The following is a 19,526-nucleotide window of genomic DNA, read 5'->3' on the forward strand; positions in this document are numbered from 1 at the left end:
AGTGTGTGTGTGTGGGGGGGGATGGCTGTGAAAGGAAAAGGATGCTGAGAGAAGAGCCATTAACAGAAAAATGTATCTCTTTCAGTGCCCAGGAAATGAGGAAAAGTAGGTAGAGATTATCTGAGAAAAAGTGGTACTCATGAGAGAAGAGCCTTGTTAGAGAAAACTATGAAGAAAAAAAAGACACCATCATAAAGATGTTTAATTATAGATATCGTATGAGGACCATGTCTTAACATCAGAATTTAATTTATAGTAACACAACTATAGAATAGTGGTTATAGGTTCAAGAGCTCTTATGTGAGGAAGTATGTAACAAAAACAAAGTGCTCTTCTGAATTCAATGACATTTAATATAATTGCTTGAAAACACATATCAGAAGTATCTACATTTTTTAAAGTAACACATACATGTAGAAGACATTTTTATTTATTCTATAAAAAATGGTTGATGCACGTAAGAATGTCTGGCCTATAGCAATCACTCTGAGGACACAGCCGAAGGTCAGTGCCACTAGATCAAAGCATCCCACAAACTTCAAGACCTTCGCTTCCGTAGCTTTTTTCTTATGCAGCATTTTCCAGGATATGTGCCCCAGCAAGTACTAAACATTTTTTTGTAGTCTTATTTCTTGTCTTCTTCTTCCATCCCTAGAAACATAGCATTATGTTCAAAGGCCCCAAAACAGTCCAAGTACTTTTTCTTTCTTGTAAGACAGTTTATCTTGATGTTAGGATAAAGAAGCTACAGGAAAAGTGCCATAAAATCCATTCAGATGAGGTGCTCAAAAGCTTTTGCCCCTAGCATATCACTGAGAAAAAGAGGCAAAGCCAGACCAAAGCAAGCCTATTAGCCCCTCTCTCTTATGATCAGCCCTACTCCGTTCCTCTCACCCTCTGCTCACAGCATGGCCTGAGTGTACCGGGACGAGCTTTGTGAAACGAAATTCAAAAATCTATCAGTTCTCCCAAAGTACATTAAGCCACTTCTCTCCACTTTCTGACTTTTGAATTCAGAATACATTACTTTGTGTCGTTTCCCCCAACAGACACCAAGTGAGCTATGCTCTGATTCATAAGGAAAAGTATATGGATTGATGAGATAGAACTTAAAGAATAATAAAGTAATTGTTTACACTCTCCCTTTAGCACTTAGTGAAGATGTCTTACCAGTGCATCATATTGCATCATTTTTTTGAAAATTTGGGAAGAATTAGTTTGCAGTGTTTATCGCTGTTTATACATGAAAACATTGGTATTTCTTTATTTCCATATGCAAAATGTGGAAATTTAAAAATTTTAAAAAATTAAAAAAAAAATTTAAAAAAATTTTAAAAAGTCATAAAAGCTTCCTGCACTCTTTAGTTCTTATTTTAAAGTCCCCTCCCCTTGACCAAAAAAAAAAAAAAGTAGGAGAGAATTTTCTTAGATCTCTTCTGAAGTGTAAAGTGAAATCACATATGAACAGATTTAAGTAGAAAGTCAAATCTGTTTCATTTAATGAATAACCTATTCAATATTCATTTAGACGATACTACATATGAAAAGTGCTCATCCAAGCACCCTGGGGAATAAAAGCTGTGTTAATCAAGTAAAAGTATCTTGGTTTAGTAATTATCTTTGCTATTAAAATGCAAAATGGATCCCAATTAGTTAATTTGATTTTCCTCTATCTGCAAATATTAAGACACTGAGAAAATTTTATCTTTCTCTCTAGCCTTACCCACCCTGTGTCAAGATTTCTAATACATTTAATTTTTCTAAAATATGCAAATCCTTTTACATTGCAAATGATCCTCATAACTTGTCAGTTAAAATAGGATCAATTTTCTTACCTCCTTTACACGTAAATTAAGCCCTGAAAATAAAATTACATTATTCGTGGCTATTTTCACTCTAGCCAAGAATCAAAGTTAAAAGCTATCACTGGTCCCCAGAAAATGAAGCTATCTGGGTCCAGCTATCACTGGTCCCTGAATCATGAAATGGAGAATTCATGATGTTTACTTACATGTAACGTTAAAAAGGAAACTTCTCAGTAACCTCAGAGCCAGTGGCCAGGCTGCTGGAAGACTACTTGAAACAACACTGCCCAACGGCTTGGGTCTTATATAGAACTTCATGAAGACGATATGAAATGCATGCATATTGAAATAATAATAGAAATGTAGAGCTAGAAGATAATTTATGGACCATTTTACTTCTATGACACCATAAATTGTGTTTTTTTCTAGAAATTTTCTAGAATTTTTCTATAAAGCTTGACCTCTCCTGTTGCGGAGCGCAGGCTCCGGACGCGCAGGCTCAGCGGCCATGGCTCACAGGCCCAGCCGCTCTACGGCATGTGGGATCCTCCGGACCGGGACACAAACCCGTGTCCCCTGCCTTGACAGGCAGACTCTCAACCACTGCGCCACCAGGGAAGCCCCACTTGCCTAATTTTTAAATAGCCACCTCAGCTGTTATTTCAGAGTTCAGATGGTTATGGTATTTAATCGGCCTCAAAAGCAAGTAGTAGTAGTTCATGTAGGGCTTTTCTGTTTCTTCAGTGGAAATTAAGTCTCCTTTTGTTCTAGGCACTATGCTTTTGTCATTCTTTTCTTTCATGATACTTATCACAGTTTTAATCATGTTTATTTGTGTGATTCTTGTGTAACCTTTAGGTTGTGAGTTCCAATGAAAGAAGAAGCATACCTATTTTTGTTTATTTCTATATCCCTAATGCTTAGCATTATATCCAGCATATAGCAGGTGTTCAATAAAAGTTGAATAAATGCCAAAAGGAAAGAAAAAGAAACAGTCCAATCTATTTAGTTCAGTCCTGTTACTAATTAATTCACAGCATATGTGCTACTCCTTGGGTTGCAATGTATGCCCAGTAACAAGAATTGAGTTTTAAGATACTGGGGCTATGGCAAAGGAGGGAAGATTGAAGGACCTACCAAAGATAGTCTGAAAACCAAGTCAAATATGTTAAAGATGGGCTAAGATCAAAATAACAGGGAGTCATAAGGAAAAAGGGCCCAGGTATAGAACCAAAAGCTTAACATTAAGAAGAGGTGGAGTCCAAGTGAAAACAGGTCAGTTAACAACACATTTGAATTTAGAGTTACTGGTAAGGTTGGTGATGGGCCTGAAAATTGGCTTGGTTAAGCATCTATCCTCTGCTGATTTTAATAGTTTCTTTCCACTATTTGGTAACTTTAATTCTGCAGGGCTCATGAAACTTTATCATGTCCTCATCCTTCATTCTCATGTCCAAAGAAAAAGTGCTCAGTAGCTACACTAAGTTCTTTATTTTAAAGTAATAATACTTTGAATTTAAACAAAAATTAATTTGGCCGCTTCCTTGAGTTGACATATGAGATGTCTCACCTTCAGTTGGGAATGAATTTTTGTCCCTTTAAGTCCCCAGATCTTTATTTAAATATACTATGGGTCTTTCTCAAAATAGAGCGTTCCTAAATAGCGGGTTTGACCTTTTGACAAAATAGTAAAGAAGCACTGGAACATTAAGAATTTCAAAGATGTGCAAACCTTAGGGGTCACTGATGTTTGCAAGTGGCACCCAATGGAACCAAATGACAAGGCCAGTATTGTAAGGTAAATAACCCAATTTTGAGATGGGAAAGTAGGAGCACCCTGGAGTGTCTTTATCATACCATCAGAGACCAAATCAGCAATGGAATTCTTAACTTAGTTTCTCTGCTTAGTACTCCATTCCTTTCCTATGTAAAACAACTCAGATTATTTTTAGGCTGGCTTATTACATTTCTATTCTATTCTATATCCACCTCTATTTTATTCTGAAATCAATATGTATTAGATGTTGTGTTGTGTTGTCATTCCCCAACTTAGTACTCTCAGCCCACCCCCACACTTTATCACACTAAGCTAGTTTTTTTTTCATATAATCAATTATTCTGTCAGTTAATCTAACCACGTATTTTTTCCAAAAAGCTGTGCTTCTATTTTACATCCATATTTGTGATAGCATTTACGATAACAGTGCCTTTTGAACTTTGATCCAGTATGCAGCAAAGCTTTGAGTTACCTTACTGGATATATAACACGAAACTACCTTTTAGAAAGTCTGTGACTATAAATGGTATTTTGTCCTAACATATTTTGTTTTTATTTTGATATAGTCTGTCTATGGTCTTCAAAATGATATTAGAAGTCACAGTCCTACCCACACACCCACACCAGAAACTAAACCTCCAAAGATGAGTTACAACAACAGGTGAGTCAACCTATAATAACGGTTTACAGGGTACATGGGTTAAATACAGAGTAGTAGGTATGAAGACCAGATGTTGATGTTAATAGTAGGTATTTTAAAAACTGATTTTTAGGATTGACTGTTTCATATAGATTTGTAGTGAAAAGGTGATTTTAAGATATGTAGTCACTTGAAAATGTATCAGTATATGGAGATAGCTTTCAAAATTCTTCACTCTTTAATTCCCCAAATCCTTTTTCCTCTAACCAATTTTTTAAAATTACACACACTGATTTATTGGTGCCTCCATTATTAAGGGTTACTTTATACTCCAGAACTCTGTCTTAAAGAATGAGAAGACAAGAGGTTGGTGACATTAGGTCATGTGTTTTCCACCTCCAGTCATGTGGCATGATCTTCACAAAAGAGTGCTTAATCTTGTTTCTGCAGTACTGATATCTATAAGCCTCTTGAAGTTTTCCCTCATTAGCACTGAAGAACAGTCATGGTATGTATTGTTTCTTGTTTCATACATTGATCAATAGCGTTGGCTTCAAGTAATATTTCAAAGCGAACACCAAGGGTCTTATATCAAATCATAGTTAAATCTCTTGGTTAGTTAAGTCATGGGATTTTTCTCCTTTTGCTTATTTTCCCCTAATATTTTATTGTAACATGGTTTATCAATTGTGTAATACATATTTTTTCTACTATATTTATAGCCACCATGAAGGAAAAGTAATTCAGAGAGTTTTAAATTTTCCACGTGTTATTATGTCCGAGAATTTGTCCTGAAATGTTGATACAATTATTCTTAAAACAAATATCACTGATGCTTTTGTTGGGTTAGTATTAGGAAGTAGGGTTTATTTTGAAATTATAGTAACGAATAACGAACATTTATTTTCCGAATTTAATGTTTGAGGGAGAACTGATTCTGATTTGGATAAATGCTAAAATTTCTACAGCACTTTTAAAATAAAGTTACATTTTGTTAAAGCAGGCAGAATGTTCAAATTCACTGCTGTTCTGCAATACGGGATATGTTTACATTCAAACAGTTTAATTTTTTGTTAACTCTTTTAAAGCCCCCATGTCTGATTTTTTTTCTACAGGCTTTGAAATTTTACTGGTTGAGAACATATTCTTGTTTAGAATTGCTCAGTCTATCAGAATTTAGAGTTGAAAATTATGAGAATGTAACTACTTATCTCTTTTTTCAGATAAAGTATTGGCAAATACAGTTAGATAGACACCAGTTAAAAATGTCAAAAGTTGCTGATAGGTAAGTATTGCAAGACACCCATATAAATTAAAAATTTTTCATATGACAATTAAATGTGCTCAATATGGTAAGAGAACTAGTGGGAGGAAAATTGTTATAAATAATTGGAGCCCTGTAAGAAATATTATTTTCCTTTTCCTTTTTGAACATGGAAAACTTTCAAAGAGCTCTTTTGTTGTACTTCGAATGACAGAATAATCATTATTATCTTAGGTCTCTAGAGGTCCAATCTTTGTGCAACCAGAATCAAATACAGAAGATAATTCCAAGGAGTTGAATCTTTTCACTCCTGCTAGGAGAAATGAAACTTTCAATTTATTAAGTTACCTTTTGGCAACTTAGAAGCTCTTTGTAAATTCATCTTAACATTCACACTACTCAGTTATTTTATGACTTCAGAATTTGAATTAAACTCAGATTTTATATATTTTCCTATTTTTCATTTAACTCTGTTTTTAATGCATTCATGTTCTTCACTTTGGGGCATTGCCAGATCCTACCTCTCCAACTTTTTTCCTCTCCTTTTTCCCTTTAGGTTTTTTTAGATTTTTTTTCCCAAATACTTGTCACTGATTCCCCTTTATCTAATTCCTGTAAATACTTTTGACAAAAAATTTCCATTTAACCCCTTCTTCAAGTTGAGCTAAACTTCTCTGTTGTGCTGTGGGTGGGCTAGTTGACCAAGGATTGGAACTGACCTTTAGCACTTCCTTTTACACAGTGACCTTTTCCATTTTGCCTCATTTTAATGGAGGGATATTAATTCATATTGCTTAGGCATGGGGAGAGAGAGAATCCTTAGCCATATTTGTCTTCCAAGAAGCACAATAAGTTGATGCATTAAAGTTATTGAAACATGAAAACTGCTATTGGATTTCATTCTATAAGCAAGCAAGGATTCCTTGGCCAGATGTTTTGTTTGTTTGTTTGTGGTATGCGGGCCTCTCACTGTTGTGGCCTCCCCCACTGTAGAGCACGGGCTCCGAACACGCGCAGGCTCAGAGGCCATGACTCGTGGGATCTTCCCGGACTGGGGTACGAACCCGCGTCCCCCGCATCGGCAGGCGGACTCTCAACCACTGCGCCACCAGGGAAGCCCGGCCAGATGTTTTTATAGTGTCCCTTACAAAGATCAGATAAAACCTCAGACAGAAAACTAAGGAAAATGAAAATGTTTCTCTCGAGTCTGCTAAGTTACACGGAACAGTATGTAGAATATGACCCTTTTCTTGTGCCACCTGACCCTTCTAACCATGGTTGTCTGCTTCTGGGAACTTGAAGCAAGGTAAATGACATTTTCTCTTCCTTCCAAATATTTCATTTATTTCAGAGTTTGATTGAAATAGGAAGAGTCTTATGGCTAATTGTAAAAGTAATTTTACTGTGTCTACATTAGCCATGATATAAAGATCTTGTTCAAAGTAATGGTTTTTGAACGTTAGATTTGCATTTCCAGAAAGAATGGCACAAAAAATTATAGGTGCAAGCGTTTCAAGGAAGACTAGTCAGAATTGGGTTTTTGGTTCTTAAAATTTAGCTCATTGTTTTTAGCTTCCTTGAAAATCTGCATAGCCACAAAAGCCCATCTACTCAAGTAAAATGAATGCTACATCCATAGTTACTTACGCCCAATACAAGTATGCCTTTATAAATTCAATTTTAAAACAAAATGATTTTACCATAAACACTCTAAGAGAAACTGACTTCTTAAGAAAACCAAAGCACAGTTTAAGACTCCCTGGTTTCTTTCATCAGCTATATAAGGGAAGAATTATATCATCAATCTTGATGGAGTCATAAAACGATCATTGCATACCCCTTTACAGAGTGAGGATTTAGTATTCTGCAGCACTCCTCTAGAATGCATTTATGGACCTTCTCTTCCATCCAGTGGTTCTTAAATGCTTGACAAGTACAAATCTCTTCATCCGTTAAATTCTAGATTTTATAGAAAGATGGAACTCTTTCTATAAAATAAAACTCTTTCCATAAAGATGGAAAGTTGGAACTCCAAAATGTTGTGACTCAACCAGGACTAGGTCACACATTTAATCAACAGCAGAGTCATAAACCAGGATTTAAGTCTTTTGAGTCTCAATGCATTTTTCTCCAATACAACCTGCCACCATGAGACTTCATTGTGTAGTGGTTAAGAAATTGAGCTCTGGGGTAGGAATGTCTGGAATATTAGCTGTTCAACATTGGCAAGTTATAACCCTCTTTCTGCCTCGATTTCTTCATTTCTAAAATAAGAATTATAATAGGATCTGTCTCATAAAGTTGCTGAAAAAATCTAAAAGAGAGATATATCTAATGCTTATTAAACAAATTTTTATTATTAATGCCTAACTTTCATCTCATGATTTCATGCAGATCCATCAATCAGATTTTTTTTCTGAAAAATATGCTAAAGATGGGAAATTAAAATCATATATGATTGTGAGGGGAAATATAATAGCAGAAGATAGAATTTGTAATGAAAGGAATATATTTGGCTTTGTTTTATCTTCTATAGCAAAGAACCAAGCCAGCAGAGGGTTTTGGCATGGATGAAGCATTGAAAGATCCAGTTGGGAAAGAACAGTTCCTTAAATTTCTAGAGTCAGAATTCAGCTCAGAAAACTTAAGGTAAACCATGTTGTTTGAATCTTATACTATATGAAAGAGAGACCTACCTGTGATGAGTCTGGTTATTTTCGCACTTGATAGACCAGTTACTATCCCACCAACATCATGATGATACGGGTCCATTGAATTTCTGCCTCCTGTTGGAAGAAGAGAAGGTAATGAAAGCAAAGCACTTTGTCCAACATTATCACTTCCTTCATAAAGGTTTATTTTACACTGTCTCCTGATCTTTTAACTATGTAAATCTGATGCATTTGAAATGGCCTGCATAAAGAAGTGTAACAGACTAGTATTTGGCAAAGTGTGGAATCATTGATAATATTTATGCAGTTTAATTAAAATATCACCTATTTATCAATATTGGTCTTCTTTGTATATTGCATCTCAAGTAAGATGTAGAAAAAGAGATTGAGTGCTTCTTAAAACTTGAAACAAGACTATGGAGTACATTTACTTTGTACACTTAAATACAGCCTCAGTGCAGTTGAGAGCAGCACCTCACTGAGCCCTGCTGGAGGGGTGCACCTCCTTCCCATCTGTTGTAAACAGCATCCTTACATATTTTTGAAACTTTTCTGACTTGAGGCCCCTGGAAACTGAATTTTTAAATGTGAGACATTGGAATAGATTTAAATGTCTCTAAGATCACTGAAATGAGTGATAACTTTCCACTACATAAAATGGTTTTTCTACAAGCTCTTTCATTCATTATTCTTTTGCAACTTAACACCCTAATTTATTTTCCCATTACTTATGCAGTCCTATGAAATTCATTTACAGAAAGGCATCAGCATTCGTTTGTTTTCACTGGAAATAAGCAGCTGCATAAAGTCACATTCTTTTCAGGAGCGTTAACAGACCAACACCAAACCATTCAGAAATACATAAAATTTTGACAGATGTCCCATGGATTAAGCAAGTTGTCCACAGACAGAGTCTGGAGGAATTTAATTATATGTGCATGCCTGTCATGGATTGTTGGGATGCAGCTTCCTATTCTCTTTCAAGTTTATGAGAACACTTGTTTGACAAGACTTTCACAAGGTCTGCAGTTGCTAAGGATTTTTATTGGACCTACTAAATAATATTTTCTATCCTGAGGTCACTTATCAATTATTGAGTACAAGAACGAATAAAAATAAAGCAGGGATAAAGTCTATTTTTAGGCTTTTAGTGGATGGGGAGGTGGAGTTTCCTCTAATTCTCTAAGTATTTGAAAAAATGCTGACATCATGGGTTTCATGATGAAGAAATAAATAAGCAGTGCCCCACCAGTATCACTTCATCGAATAAACATCTTCCTGCTCTTAAGTACAGCCTAGTGGTGAATACAGAGAAGAAAACATCACAACACAAAATCATGGGTATTAGATCAGAGAAATACAGAGGAATGGCAAACCCAGAGGTGGAGAGCAGTAAAGGCATCCTAAGGGAAACAGCTTCTAGGCTTGGATGTCAGGGAGATAACCAGGCTAAAAAGGAAGAAGGAAGAAGTTTGGGGCAAAAGGAATAGCATGTGCAAACTTTGTTTCATGAATGAAATTGAATCACTGCTGTTTTCTTAATCCGTGCCTTAACTATTTCTTATCTCAGTAATTCTATGCCACACTAGATTGCCTGATTAAGTAATTACATATAAGAAATAGTACATATTTCATTATGAGAAAAATGTATAAATATCATCCAAAAGGCTTTCTGTCCTAAATTTAAAAAATACATAATAATTTGAAGTAGTCCCGGCCCTAGTTCTACAGGGCTTAGATATTTAATATTTTTATGGAAGAAGCATTTAGTTCTGGAAAAGGTAAATGCTTGCATATATTTTTGCAGTCTAGGATCTCCCTTACTCCATTTCTTCCTTTAATTTAAAGGGCCACATGTATATTTTTCCTGCTGTGTTAGGAAAACAGGGGCTGGATATCCCAAGAATCAGAGGTTATATAAAAATATTGCACATAGCAGACATAAATATCTACCAAATGCTATCGTAAATTTTGGGCTAAACTGATCATTTGGAAAGACTTATTATAAGTGTTTAATTAGAGCAATTTCTTAAATCTGAACTAAATTGCTTTTAGAGTCCTTTTTCTTTGTAAGCATTGAAAATGCTAATAAATCCTGTTAATTTTTTTTACTGCATGTTATGTTGAAATAAAAACAAAGTAAAATTAAAATATTATATATTTCATATATAGTTACATATATATTTCTTGAGTATATACCATAAGTGTTATATGTTTCCATACTGATTGATAAATATAGATATAATTCTTGAATACCTTCTATATGCTATAATATGTTTCATATTTACTACTTTTATAAGTATGCCATGCTGTATTTTGTATTTATTATTTCTGATTATCATTCATCTAATCATAACTTCAGAAATGAAATGTAAATATTCTTGCCCCATTTTACAGGCAAGCAAAATATGACTGGAAGAAGTTAAGCATCTTTCAGGTTCAGGTTACTAATAATTGGCATCCTAGGCTTTCTATAATCCAATACCAAGCTACTGTCCACTGCTCCCCCAACCTAAACCCCCTGCTTCTGCCTAGGTATCTGTTGTCACAGACCGAGGGAGACAAAACAGTCAAGTTAGCCAGCAGGGCTAAGTCTCAATGCATCTTATTTAGCATCTGCTATTTAGGGAAGTGTGACACTTATATGAGCATTTTCTTCTAGTATTGAGACAGAAACAATAGTCAAGAAAAACTGCTTATTGATAAGTACTTATTCCTCAAATATAACTTCTGCTCTCCCTTGGTGTATTTTTGCTCATTCCTTTTTCAGGTAAAGCAGAGTAAGTACTATGTAAATGTAATAATATGAATGTTATATGAGTGCCTAAAAATATGTCAAGCACTTCAAAAGTGCCCTTTACATAATTTATCTCATTTAATCTAATGGAAACCCAGTGAGATAGGCATTAGCATTCCATTTTACTGATGACAAAATCAAGGCTCAAAGACATTAAGCTAATTCCTCATACTCCAGCTACCATATAATAAAGGGCTATAATAAATAGCCAGTGCCCTTTACATTCTACTAAATTATTACAATGACTATGCTGAGGATAAGAAAGGCAGTGATACTTTTAAAGAGGCATTCAAGAGAGTGGTTTTGAGCATGCCATCTGCTGTAGATCTGGGGGCAAACCATAGCTGTGGCACTCACAGAGGGTAACTTAAATAAGTGATTTATCCTTCATATCTTCAGTTTTCTCTAAAGTGGGGGAAATATTAACACATACTCTATGAAGTTGTAGGGATTGCATGAATTAATATAGCTAAATCACTTAGAATAGTGCCTGCACTTACTTGTCAGTGTAGATGCTGTTAGTATTACCTCATCAACCCTTTGATATTTCACCCGTAATTTCAAGTCTATTTAAGATGTCACTGCATCTGTACAGCCTTCCTAGAACTCCCTTTTCCAACCCAGTACTTGCCCCAGCAGAGGGGCTCCTTCCTGCTCTGCATTCCCAGACTATCCGGTTTGTGCTATTCCTTGAGAATCTCTCATGTGCTTCCTTGTATTATGGCCATTTGAATTGTGTATCTTTGCTAGTTCAAGGACAAAGACATTATTTTTATCTATGTGTTCAAAGAGTGCTGAAATGAACCTGAATGAGCATGAATTATAACACATGTTCCCTCAGTTTGCACCTAGCATTCCTATTAGATTGCACAGTGTCAGAATCTGTAGTTTAAAAGGAAATGGTCTTGACCTTTCCCTTCTGAAAGCAACCCATGGTAGTTTTATGTTTAAAGCATTATTCATGTTGGATTATCTACTGTCATCTATCTACAGGAAAATGGTATCTAGAAACTGGAAACTTACTAGGTTGACTAATATTTGATATTCTAATTGTAGCTCAAATACTTTATTACTTATTTTTGAACTTTCATTAATCCGCAAGTTAAAACGTAATAGTTATGAAGGTACTGCTTATCCCCTTCTACCTTAAGACTCTAGCCTGTAGTGACCTTCACCTCTGTCGTCATCTTTTCCATTTCATGATCACATCTGGCCTCTGTTGAGGATAACATAGACCTAGTACTTCCTTTTTCAAGTATCTTTTTAAATTTTAAAACACTATATGATATGTTATATACATATTCATTTTGTCATTATTTCTAGGTTTAACCAAAAAGACATAATATAGAGCAAAATTTAAAAAAATGAAACCCATTAATAGAATGTGACTTCTTATTAGACTTTGCTATTTGCTTTTATCAAGCAAAACATGTTCTGGTGTTCTTTCCTTTCAGAATATACTATATTCTATACAGAAGCATATCAAATATATTTTTATATTTAGCAGTGAGTCAGTATTATTTTTTCCAAACCTTCTGAATTATAATGCCTCTGCAAATTTAAGCCTTTTGAACAATTAAAGCTTGCTGCTTCTGTCATTTCATAACTCTCTGAATTAAATCGCCTAAAATTAGTTACTTGCCCTGATTTCTCCACTTAGGGCATTTTCTAATCTGTGTCCAGGCCTCTTTTAATTCCAGTAAAGCTTCACTGTAATTCCTTTACCTGGTAAAGCAGAAAATCCTCTCCATACTAACCCTCATTGCTCAAATGGACAAAAGATCCAAAAGATGACTATGTGGCATACTTTATCCCCCCCAATCAGATGATCCACGTCACTCACCTTAATGCTCTTCAAACTCCTCTTCCTTTCTAATAAATGGTTCTTTAGCAGTGTTCCTTTGTTTCAGTAAAACTTAAGGTTGTACAGAATCAGGACCCTGGCAGATCTGTTTTTAACAGAGAACATCTAAAAGAGATAGTTTTCAAGATTTCCTTTCCCCAAATGTTATATCTTTGAATGCAACTAATTTTAAAAATCGGTAAAGGCATGTTTCTGGAAGCCCTCAGAGAAAATGAATACATTATTATACTTCATTGTGAATTGAATGATAGGTCAATAATTTAAGAATTTTCGGATTATGAGTAAATGCTTGGTGTCACATTTTGCATAGATTCTGGCTAGCAGTGGAGGACTTGAAGAAAAGACCTATTAGCGAAGTCCCCTCTCGAGTTCAGGAAATAGGGCAAGAATTTCTGGCTCCAGGAGCCCCCAGTGCTATTAACTTGGATTCTAAGAGCTATGACAAAACCACACAGAATGTTAAGGAGCCTGGGCGATACACATTCGAAGATGCTCAGGTTGGTACATGGATGGGCCTCACATTGCGTCACAAATGTTCTCCTGAGTTGAAAATTGGAATACTTTTGTTTTTTTTCATTGTAATTGGGAGCTATATCTAGTATTTTCAATTTAGGTAACTATGTAAAATAACTAATTGATATATAAGAGAACAGAGATGCTTTAAAATAAGTTTTTAAAGCCTGGGAATTTTTGTAAATTTGAATGTTTTTACATGAAAATTTCTTGAAGGGAATTATGTTAAATATTTGAAAACCTTTTACTTTATTTTCTACGTTTTCACCTCAGTAACATGTATTTGAACTCTTTAACTTGTCGTCCAATGAGGAGATTCTAAGATTCTGACATTCCTAAATAATTTATTATTATAGTCAGAACTAAACTAAATTAGCTTGAAGTTAAGTAAAACTCAAACCACTTTTGTCTCTGATGATAAAATGAAATAGTAAATTTAGGCATTTGTTATTTTTCCTAGTTAATTTTTTAGTCAGCAAAAAGAAGAGAAAAGGAAATTGATATTAACATCCTAAGATAAATTTTTATGTTTTTTCTTTTTTTCTCAAACTGGGTGTAATTGCCTCCTTAGCAGCAATTTGAATTTCTACTTTTTGTAAAAAAATGTTGCGCTCAATAGGAAAAATAAACATGAAATGAGAGGATATTATTTCCTAATGAAGTGTTGAAATTGGCTTTTAAAGCAGAACATGCATGCTTCAAAATTTCTTAAAACCTCTTTTAGAGAAGAATGTTAGCTCTAGAAAGTATCTTGTTTTTTAAATAGCTACATTACTAAAACAAAATATAGAAGTTGAAGAATAAGGTACACAAATTTCCTTTCTTATTTTTACTCTCGGTAGAAAATATATCTACCCTTTGCTTTGGTTTAAAAAGAAGTGAAACACTGTGCAGAAAACTAACACAAGTTGAAACAGCCAACAAAAAACCCATTCATTCGCCCTGGATCTGCTATGTGGAAATAATTACGTTATATGGAGACACATGAGAGAGAGAGCAGGATGAAAATTCTGGCTCTGTTGCTTATTTCTCTGCTGGTTTTTCTTTCTTGCAGTTCAAGATAAACTTTCAAGCATTTTTCTGGAGTCAACAGCATGTAAAATATTTGAAATTACTCTCCCCGAATCTTAATATTAAAAAGAACATTTCTTTGTTATCTTTGTCATTGAAGAATATTCTTGCTTATTGGGTCTTCTATAAAAGGAAAAGGCATGATTTTCTATAGAAAACACTACTACCTGACTGTAGACTTCTTTTTTCAATCAACCTCAGACATTTAATTCCAGCTTTTTGTAAGCTTTTAAACCATATATTCAAAAATATAATAGAATTTTCTGTTGCTGTTTAAGAAGAGATGTAATGTAATAAGAAAGCAGATTCTGGAGCCAAATTGCCTGGGTTTTAAGTCTGAGCTTTGCTCTGTGACCTATTGCAAGTACTTCACTTCTTCATGCTTCAGTTTCTTCATATTTAAAATAGATATAAAAATGGTTACCAACCTTGTTGAGGTTTTGTGAGGATATAATTAACTAATATAAGCAAGCACTTAGACTACCTGGCATATACTCAAGCATATTTGAGCACTTACTATGCATACCCTTATACTTTGCTAAACATATGTCATTCCTTTAATCTTGACAATAACTTTATTTTATAGATTAGAAAATTTAGACTCAGAGAAATGAATAAAGTGGTCAAAATTTACATTTTGTAAGTGGTAGCTCTCGAGCAACATAACATCTGAATCCCAAAATGATTGACTTCTAAATAAGACATTGCCTCACTTTTCCAACAACAAATTCTGTTGCAGTTCCAAATGTACCATATTTTTGGAGATGAACCTTAGACTAGATATTGAGACTTAATCCAGAACGTCTTTAAGTAGGTTCGTAGTAACTACAAATTATCACTGGTGTGTTTAAGACCAGGGAAACTGAGTCATTTCTGAAAATATATATTTTCTCCAAACAACAAGAGAATGGGACATTCCGTATACTCTAAAGTGGTTCAAAACTCCATGTCTAACAGACTGGAATGAACAAGGAGCATTTATGCTCCCCTAGAGTGCAATAAGCCACTAAATTGGGCCAACACTGAATTGGATGGATACATTTTTTCTTCTTTGTTTACCAATATTAATCATCAAAACAGACATTGCAGACTGATTAGGATTATCAAATATTTACCTAATCTATCTATGAATAAGTCAAAACATGCACACAAATTGGGAGTTTTAACAATTAAATATCACAAAATTTATTTTTGGACTTGTGCTCTGGCCTAAAGTGGATGTAGATGACAGTTTTCACCAAACAAATGATTCATTTGGGAAGTCTGCACCCTCCAACTACATATAAATGCCAAAGGCTTCTAGAATGATTATTGAATCTTGACTTCACATCATTGTCTTTTGGCCTGGAGTAATCTCAAGAGACAGCAGATTTATTTATATTCTTAAATGATCTATGTAAATCAACAACTTGATTTGAAATTACTTCATGACAATCTGCTAACTAAATTCCACTTTTTTTTAAAGGACTGGTTGTGGTTTACCTCCTCCTTAGCTCCCAAACCAGTTTAAACATTGATCCTTGAATAAAATAATAAATTTGAAAGTCTAAATGTTCTAGAAGCATTTAAGGTATTCTCATCAGCATTATCATTATTATTTTTAGCTGCTTCCAGATTTGTTTTTGAACCAAATGTATTCTTATCACAGTACTTGATTTTTCCTGAAAATAATAAGGAAACACCTCAACCATTATTTCTTTTTAGGAGCACATTTACAAACTGATGAAAAGTGATTCATACCCACGTTTTATAAGATCCAGTGCCTATCAAGAGCTTCTACAGGCAAAGAAAAATGTATTGGTTCTTTGCGAATTTTTTTGACCTACTTCTCAGTTGCAGTTATTTGGAGTAGTTACCTCTGCTGGGCCCACAGTATTGGACAAATGGTAAGTGAATATACTCCAAGACCCGCCTCCAAACCTTTGCATTTTATAAGGGCCACTTAAGTTGTATAGGTTTCTGTTTGTTGAATGCTTATTTTCTTCTTTGTTTGTTTGTTTCTGCAGATGTTCATGCTTTACAAAGTTGTTTAGACACCGTTTTCATGTTTCATGTTAGTCTTCTGTATGCCAGTTTAAGGAAATAAAAAATTACAATAAAGAGAGGAAAAGAACAATGTCATCAGATCAAAAACTTAAAGAGCGTTTTCCTTGTCCAGTAAGCTAGAATGTATGTTTTAGGCCATACACTCCATAACTCATTGTTTTCAATGATAGTTGTAATGATAGCAGTAATGTTTGCTTCCACATATTTTCATTTGGCATTTATTCTGAGTCACTTAGCATCCCTACGATGAGGTTTCATACCTAAGATGATAGCCAAGCACATTTTCAAAGAGCTGCAATAGGCTACATTGTTCAATAAATGTTTATAATCAAAGTCTCACTGTAAATAACACCTTATATAACCCGTATAACAGGGAATGGAAAATCTGGATGTAAACATCAACATCATTCATTATTTTGTAATGTTAAAATAGTCCATAGCTTCTTGAAATCCTGAGATGAAATTATAATTTTGTGTAATTCATGATCATCATTTAAGCTAAAGGTATTTTTCAAAGTCCATTGACTTTGCAATGGGAAATAGATACTCTGTAGTTGCACTGTCCAGTACAGCAACCACTAGCCACATGGAGTTGTTTAAATTTAAATTAGTTAAGGTTACATAAAATTCTACTCAAATTTCTAGTACTCAATGGCCACAGCTAAAGACTTCTGAAATATCATTTAGTATAGAATGAAATTTCCATGCTTTCAGAAAGTTCTACTGGATAGCAATGCTCTACAGAATTGATGTTATCAACAGAAATTTAGTACCAGTAGAAAATTATGAGGAAATTCTGAAGTTAAGCCAATAGATTTTCAAACATTTAGGCTTTGAAAATGTTGGCATAAAATCTTAACATATCTACTTCATTTTAGTGTCATTTGATTTTGCTTGAAATCACACTACTTTGTTTGCACAAGAAGTTTTGGTGTTAAAAGTAAAAGCACTAATGCAAACAGAGCCCATGTCCTGTGACAAGAGGCCTTCTGTGGCAATTCTCCTGTCTTCCTGATCCCTATGATTTAGAACATGAATTTGGTGTTGCATCATTTCACCATCCTGTCTTTTTCTGCTGTTTTTCTTTCTGACTTTTCCTTTCTTTCTTTCTTTTTTCTTTCTTTCTTCCTTCCTTCCTCTCTTTATTTCTTTCATTCTTTCTTTTTCTTCCTTCCTTCCTTTCCTTCTTTCTCTCTCTCTTCCTTCCTTCCTTCCTTTCTTTCGTCTTTCTTTCTTCTCTCTCTTTGTTCCTTTGCCCCACCCAACCCCACACATGTAAGTCGGAATACTCAATGGATCGCAGAACATCTTTTGAAAACTTTGCACAGAATGTGGTAAATTTTAATTTTTAAGGAATTACAAATCAATAAGTCCAACTGGGAAATATTCCCAGTTTCAAGCCCCATCTTCCACCTTGCATCCTTTGATGTAACAGCAAAGGTATTTATTGCCTTTATTCAAACTCAGAATTTCCTGCTTCCTACTTATCTTTCTGTCCCAGCACTTTCTGGAGTAGATAGGTATCACACGTGAAAAATCTATATGTATCAAACTAAGGCTTGGAAAGAAATGTGAATTATGATACATAAAATGAAGAAACTGTTCTTTATATTTTAATTTTTATTCTAGTATCTCTTTCTTTATTAAAGATAGTGCATGCATTTCTATACTCTTTCCCTTAGCTCTTCCTAAGGCTTAAAAGATTAAGAACAATGAGGGTTTTGTTCTTTCTACTTTTGCAGGGAGAAAATGACTTATTGAATAGTTTAAAGCCAGACTCAGTATGAATGGGTGTCGGCGACAATATATGCCCCACCAAAGACCCACTAGCATGCTTTTCTTATTCTTTATTTTGCAGGAAGTTATTGAAAACGATTGCATAAATCATCCAGGAAACCAGTAGTTTCCTTACCAGTGTTTTCTTAGCATCTTTCCATGTGCATAAGTGATATATTTGTTTGTGGGATTCTTTTTTTTTTTCTTTTTTTGATATTGTGCCAGTGCCTTTGGAACTTTCTAACATTGTGTAAGCTTAAACTAAAGCCTTCAACACATTTATTTTTATAGGGCAGAAACATCCCTATTTTCCCATGCCATAAAAACTGTACACCAACACTGAGGGCCAGCACTAACCAGTTATGAAAAGAGGTAGAAAAATCTTGGTTTATACTCAAGTTTGTCTGCATTGTCTGTTGAGTTGTGTGGTCAGCTCCATGCTGCTGCTGCTGTGGGTGTGTGTTGTGGCTTTTGCTGTGATGGCCAGTTAAGTGGAGTTATGTGTGTTGAAATGTAAGCAAATTGGATTCAGCAAGAATATGTTTTTTGTTTTTAGTTTCCTTCAAGGATCCTTTCGGTGGGGAATGTTAATCAGTTCCTTTTATGAATTCCTAGTTGTGGCTGTGCCCAGAGTATTTGAAAGATTTTGAAAAGCAGTGTATACTTTGAACACTCAATGTGATTGCACAAATTAAAGGGCTGGAAAATGAAAGACTCCAGGAATTAATCACACTATAAACTTCCCAAAATTTTGGCTGGATCTTTTGGAGTCTCTGACCTTTCATATAAAATTTTCTTAAGCATGCCTCATGAGTCACCATGGGAAGATAAAGACAATGCTAAAGAAATGCCTCAAGATTTTGCTGGAGGTAGTTGCCACAGGATGTTGCACAGTGTTCTGTGTATTGTTTAAGAATTGTTTCAAATTCATTTTTTTCTAACATAACGCTGACAGAATATTGTCCTTGAGATTGGATGTAATATAATTAAAAACATATAATGCAAATTATGGAATATGGAAAGGGGAAGCAAAATGGTTGTCTTTCCTCCAACACCTTCCCCAAATCTCACCAACTTCCCCAATTCTTAAAGTAGTACCACATTGTAACACATTGCAAACTTAAGAAAGGATCAGTAGGAAATAAGGAAAGAGAGAATTAATCATCTACACCTTCATCAAAATTTATACACCAAGTGCCAACTATACTGCAGACATTGCTATGTCTTAGGAAAAAGAATTGCTAAGGTACACATAATGATATAGACAAAATGTTATGTTGTGCAGGAGAAAGATAAACGAT

General features: G+C 34.6%; 1 pseudogene; it reads left to right on the top strand.

The window, feature by feature from the left end:
* The window catches only part of LOC132525922 (regulator of G-protein signaling 7-like), a 32,183-nt pseudogene extending 13,592 nt beyond the window's left edge, over positions 1-18,591 (top strand).
* Positions 18,592-19,526: the final 935 nt, after the last annotated feature.

Source organism: Lagenorhynchus albirostris, chromosome 9 (genome assembly GCF_949774975.1).
Source record: "Lagenorhynchus albirostris chromosome 9, mLagAlb1.1, whole genome shotgun sequence".
NCBI classification, from domain to species: Eukaryota; Metazoa; Chordata; class Mammalia; order Artiodactyla; family Delphinidae; genus Lagenorhynchus; species Lagenorhynchus albirostris.